Genomic DNA, 6,970 nt, shown 5'->3' on the forward strand with positions numbered 1-6,970 from the left:
AATGAATTCTGACTATGTAGTTTCCCACCGGTCACTATTGTGACCGAGTATAAAACCTAATATTTCACTAACTTAACCAACATAAAATCAAAAAAGGCATATTGTTTGAGTGTTAGGGAGGTCTAAGGAGTAAAATGCATGTACTCAAGTTGCAAGAAAAAATTTGGGATTAAACGGGTTAATGCATAGCCTATAACATGAAGGTTGAGTCTATCCAATACAGTCAATTGTACACTTTAATTTACAATATATATATAAAAAATACAACTGGCCTATTGGAGTAGCTTATGCTTTTACATTAACGTACAAAAAGGGCAGATTAGGTAACCTGGTCTTATTTTTTATTTAATGAATTAATCAGATGATTTATTTACACAATCTTTTTTTAGATTAATTTACAACAAATAACTCGCGTTACTGCGGTGGACAAAATAAACGTGCACACATTGCCTTTGTCTAGTAATTTACATAATCATATAGCAGACGCTTTTGTCCAAAGCGGCTTTAAAAGTGAGGAAAACAACGAAACTGTTCATCGTAATTAAGAGAAAAGAATACATAGATACAAAGTTTTCAACAGTTTTTAGAAACACGCACAGATAGTGTGAGCAATGTTCTAAGTGTTTACGCGTTTGTCACAGAAACGATAAATCATTGTATAATTTATCATAATCATGACAAATCTTAGAGTAAAATATAATATTATGTTTGCCAGCACCTTGCGCATCAATACAAACTTGTCCTTTCATCACGGGTGAAACTCGCACTAACATTAACAGGCTTGATAGCGCGTTATGTTCTGTCCACTAGTTCCAGCGAGGGTGAGCTAGAGCTCTAGCTCTTCCCATTGGAAGCTGCAGCGAAGCCCCGCCCACTAAATTTAGCGAGGTGGAGCTGGAGCTCCAGAAAAGGGGGAGCTTGAGCTCTAGCTCCTCCCATTTGGCTCTGCATCGAGCACCATCTCGACTGACAGGCTCTCAATCCAATCTGCAAACAATGACATCATCTAACCACGCTCGAGGTGATTGGACTGATTCTGCAGCCAATGAACTCGCTGCTTACCTTTTTAAATAGTTTGGTCCTGTGTTTGCGCCAGCTCCACCTGATTCGGGTATTTAATGTGTACATGAGTATATCTTTCATGTCTGTATATAGCAGATCTATTCCACCAAGACCAAATACATTAACATCATCACCATGCCAAACACTCATGATTATCTAACAAGACAACATATTAACATCTGAGGAGATTAGATGGTAAGCAAACAATTATTCCTTGTAATCAATGTGTTTATGCAGGAGAAATGGACAGGAATAAAGATCTGAGTGACTTTGACAAGGGCCATAATGTTATGGCAAGGCGAACGGGTCCGAGTATCAGTATAATTATACCGATAAACCTTAAAATAGAATGAACAGGTTTGAACTTTTCTTGCCATTTTATTAAAATTACCAGTTGAACAGAAAATTTTCTTGCATTTAAATGCGACTTTATAATTTTGTTAACAGACTTAAATCAGAGTGGACTGCATTTTTTTTTTTTGTTCTCACTCATTTTCACTTAATTTATTTGCTTTTGGTCAAAATCTGTCAGTGGGACGTGGCTGAAGACGGTAGACATTTTCTGTTGACCAGATGAGGCCCACAGCGGCCTGACCATCCAGTGTTTTCCCGTCAACCAAAGTATAACTCATCGGTTGTGCTTACGGGAACTAGATTGAATCCCGCTATAAATTGTCGGACAGGAAGAAATGAGGACAGTTCGGTTAATATTGGATTTGTGCAGTTATCCCTCGATGCTAAAGACAATAAACTTCAATTGCGTTTAGCATAATTAGACATGGAAACCATGCAATTACAAACACATCTCCAGGGCCGAATCAAAGAGAAACGTTACGTTCAAGATTATAGGAAAATATAATTCAGTAATTTGAGACCACAGCTACAGATAATTATTTTTTTCTTCTCAGAAACATGTTGTAAAACAGAATATTCTTTAAGTTAATGTGGGAAAGCACGATTGTTTGCATTCCAAAACAAAGATGCATGAGTTAGTGTGCAGTTGATGCAGTTCTCAACGCTACCAGTTGATGTCGCTGCAGCGCATCAGATTGTGGGCAACTCCCGTTGAGGAAGGCTATTTGTTTTTTCAATTATTTTTTGTACACGTAATTGCAGCGCCATTGCTCCCAGTAAATGCTGTTCATTTTCTGTATATTAGACACCAAACACGATTAAAATACTACCAATATTCCTATGAGAAACATAGCAGGCACATGTAAGCAGAGCTGGATCATCCCAGAATGCATTATGCCACTCACGGTTTCTGGAAACGCGGGGAAATTAAACGTTTTGGAGAAATAATAAACAATGTAAGATAGTTCGCATGCTAATAAAAATCCAATCTTGCAGATAAACCTTAGACAACCAGCCAGGGGAATTGCTTATATTTTCTTACCTCAATCTGCTAGGCTATAACATGCTTGTAAAGTGCTAGCCTACAATTTTCACTTACCTGTCCTCACTTACAAAACAAGTAGATGTGGTACTTTGATATAAATCACAGAATGATAGTAACCTAACTTTTTTTTTTTTAATTTTTGTGGTAACTAACCAATAGAGAGCATAGTCAATATTTACAGAAAATGTCATATTTTACAATTCTAGCTAGAACAAAATCATTTAGATTATTTTTTTACTTCACTTTGATAATAAACAAACCAATGTGTACACAAATTACCATACACTGATTTAAACATAATTTACTATAGAATATAACATTCAGGGCTCCATTTTTGATGAATTTACATGACATTTCTATAACCTTTCCAGACATTTATGATTACTAAACAATGACTTTTAAAAATATTTTTGATACAGATTAATTATATAGCATTGCAAACATTCCCATTCTTCAAAACCATGCTGTATTTTTGTGTAGTTAAGATAAACCCGATATCTCGCTCCGAGGAAAGTGACTTCGTAAACACGAGCTTCTCAGTAGGAAATAAAAAGCACCATAAGCCATTAAAAAAGTGTAATTTACTCAGAGTATAGGATATCAGTATGACAAGTTTTATTCTACACAAAAGTTTTTTTGAGCATTATTTGTTCACACTGTTAAGCTCTACTACTGGCAATATCACTGTCCACCAGCAGGTGGCGCACTCTCCTCAGAAACCTGAACCTCATGCACATGGTGTTGTATGGCTCCTTTTCACATTACGCCCGTCTCTGTCGTGTCAGATTTGTGCAGGGCCAGAGAGACAGATTACATTCAGCCCAAACACTGAAACACGGCCAGCTTTCCCAAGCGCTCGCCAACTGCTGCCCCGGGTCGGGGGCAAACACCTGCACATCATTACTCGTCAGATCCGTTCACCATCGGCTCGGTTTGCACGCGAGAGAACCCGAGGAACCGCTGATTGCTCGTGCACAAACGGTCACATCTCCTCCAATCGAGCCGTGTTGTACTGACGAGAACAAGCAGAGCTTCACACGCACACAGAGGGTTCAAAGTGCTTTTATTAAAGAAGGCCTTGCGCGGGAAATCTTTTGTTTTCAATCCGCTTTTAATAAGATAAGACAAGCTTCCGTGATGACGAGCCGTTGAAAAGACACTAGAGATCTAATGAAAGAAACAAAGCAAAGGAAAGGGTGAATTAGGAAAACAAAGAGGTGATTATCATGAGGAAATAAGCTCTGAAGCAGTTCACACAAAATGGAAAACGAAATGAAAAGTCACACTCACCCTCGTGTTGTTGCAAACCTGTGAAACGCAACATTTCATACAATGCAAGGGCTGTTAAAACAAAAAAGCACTAGTTGGAAAATTGACCATTGCTCTCAAATCTCATTTGCACATGCATAGTGAAGTTATCATCAATTACAATTGAACAGAAAACGAACCATCTCAAGTCTAATTTGCCGAGATGTTCAGCTCAAATGTGGTGCATTAAGATCAAAATGTAATCGTTAAAAACCTTCCCTTTAGGTGAACTGGTGAAGCTCTCAAATTTAAATCGTTTGCTTCAAAAAACGATGTGTGTGGAGAGGAAAAATGATTTTCAAGTGCGTTCACGTTCGCTCACAAAAGTTTCTCGCAACGCTTTTTTGTTGGAAAGCGCAACATTTTGAGTCAGCTTTGTGCACAAATGCAAAGTTTCTTAGGAGAAACGCAACATTTTGCTAGCAAATGTATTTATCGACTGAGTGTTTTTTGTTTGTAAAGTACAAAAGTTTTGTGAGTGTTTTTTCTGAGGAATGCAAAAGTTTTGCCAGCAAACTCAAACTTTCTTGGGGGAACATGAAAGATGTGAGCGAACTCGACATTTTCAGAGGAACGCAACGTTTTTTTGTTAGAAAGCGCTAAAGTTTTGTCAGCAAATGCAAAGCTTCTTGGGAGAAACGGAAGTTTTTGTGAGCAAATGCAATGTTTCTCAGCAGAATGCAGGAGCTTTGTGCACAAATGCAAAGTTTTTTTTGCATACGATTTGCGCGTGAAAGTGGCGGGGTTTTTTTTGTTGGAAAGCACAAACGTTTGGTCAGCAAATGCAAAGTTTCTCAGCAGAATGAGGTAGCTTTCTGAAGAGATACGGAGTTTCTTGAGGGAACTAATACGTTTTACAAGCGAAGGCAAAGCTTTTTATTGGAAAGCGCAAAAGGTTAGCCAGCAAACTCAAACTTTCTTAGGGGAACATTAAAGATTTGTGAGCGAATGCCGCTTTTTTTGTTGATGGAAAGCGCAAAAGGTTTTCCAGAAAATGCAAAGGTTATAAGCGCGCGAATGCAAAGTTCTTTGGGAGAACCACAAAGTTTAGCGAGCGAATGCAAAAGCTCTGAAATCGGATCTTGCATCGGATCTAACATGCAGAAGTCGCGCATCACGTCACATCTCAACAACGTGGAGGAGATCTGGCAGCGGCTGTGGAATACTGTCAGTGAATAATGACTTCAATTTGGGTCTGTTCCTCGTATACATATGACTTCAGAAGGCCAATCAGGCTGTTCTTCTAACACAACTTAACCCTGCGTGTGTTTTCCTCAGATTGCGTAGGATGAGGAACCCCTGCCGAGCGAGGGATCCGTGTCCTGGAGAATAAACGCAGAGGTGTTTTAACAGGAATATATCCAGCACTCACCTCCATCCGTGCGATGTGTGTTTTGGATCAGCTGTGAGAGTGTGTGTTTGTCATTACTCCGGCCCAATGAAACACAGATGTTGCATCTATAGGGATTAGCGCTCGTGTGATAAAAGGAGAAACTTGGTGCTTGGAGGAGGAATAAAGTGTGAAAGAAGGATGTTTTCCAGATCTGTCAGTGGGCCAAAAGAAGAAATATACATGTAAAACTCGAACCTTTTATATTGTATGACACAAACCAGTATTAATATTCAGCAGCATTTTGCCAATGGCTTCGAGTGTGGCTCATCTAATCAGAATTTAGTGGCAACAAACAAAATGTTTCCTTTTCTCTAATGTAGTAGTTTCCGGTTAAGTAACGCTTCGGATCCCAGGTCACAACACAAACACAAGGCTTGTTTGAGATGAGCAAAATCTGCGCAGAATCGATCAACGGTGATCAGCGGGAGATGCATGCCGGTTAGAAATGTGTCCGAGAACGGTCCGCCTGGCTCTGATGTCATGCCGACGTATGTCAAAAAACTCTCGCGAGCGCAAGGCGGAAGGGTCGGATTCTGCAGTCGCGCGCAGTTGCTCTCCACCGACTGCGCTGATCAAAAGCATGATGGGAAACGACTTGCTGACGACACAGCTTAATGCTCATTGGTTTAAACAACAGTGATGAAGGTAAATTCCATATTCATTAAGCTAAATTCTCCAAATCAAGGCCATGTTTTATTTATTTATTTATTTTTTTTTTCAAATTGAAACTGATGTATATTGTGAATCTCTTAAACGGGTTAAAAATAAGAAAGCTATGGTCAGTAACTCAAATATACTAGGCCTACTCCAAAATGTTCAAGTGAAAAATAGCTCTTCATTTTATAGATGATGAAGTTTGTAAGTCTGTCTATTTAAGCTAAGCTTATTTTGATTTATTTATTTATTTTATTATTAATTTTATTCTGATGTTTATTTATTTGTCGCTGTATAATAGGCCTATTTGTTTCACGAATTGTGGTGCTTGTAGGTAGGCTATGTTTGTAACTTGCATTCTAATAAAAAAAGTAAAATAAATAAAAATAAAAGAACAACAGATGAATTGTTCTCTTTTAAAATGTTTGATTTTAAAACTGATATCATGTTTTATGTGTACATATGGGTGAATAAACTCTCTGACAGTGCCATATGGGTTATATTTCATTTTTGTTAAAACAATAGGCTATATAAAAACACGTCTGTATTAAAGAAAAAAAAGATTGATAAACACATATTTGGAATGTAATTAAATAACAAGTACTTTGGGTGTCTTGTTCATTATATTTATTTTTATATAAAAGCAACAGAACTTAAATCACATCCAGTTTATTAGCAACACGTGCACGAGCGTGAATCCCGTTAATCCCGCGATATCCGCCTTTGATCTCACAGGTGTCTGATTCACTGCGAGAACCGAGATTTGTCCGGCTTTATTGCGCTTTTTTCACTCCTCCCCTCACTGCAGCCGCCTACTCTCGACTACATTGCAGGCGAGGCAAGGCGCATCTCAAACAAGCCTAATGTTTAAGGATTACCAGTCTGATCCGGTCACATGACCGGGCTATGGAGCGATGACATCATCTCCTGTTGGTCACACTGGGTTAATGTAATAAGGCCCGTCTGTGAGTGTGTTTCTGGGTCATCATGGCTGATCCTCAGGACACAAGTAGGTAAAAGAGTCGCAGCAGGACAGACGGCCTTGGTGAACTCGAGATGTGGAAGTGTGTGTGTATGAGGAGCTGGAGTCAGAGGGACACCTGTGACTGCCGGATATCTGAAGCTCCTCTGATTGATCACATTACAAAGAGCAG

This window comes from Pimephales promelas, chromosome 25 (genome assembly GCF_988280905.1).
Source record: "Pimephales promelas chromosome 25, fPimPro1.hap1.1, whole genome shotgun sequence".
NCBI lineage: Eukaryota > Metazoa > Chordata > Actinopteri > Cypriniformes > Leuciscidae > Pimephales > Pimephales promelas.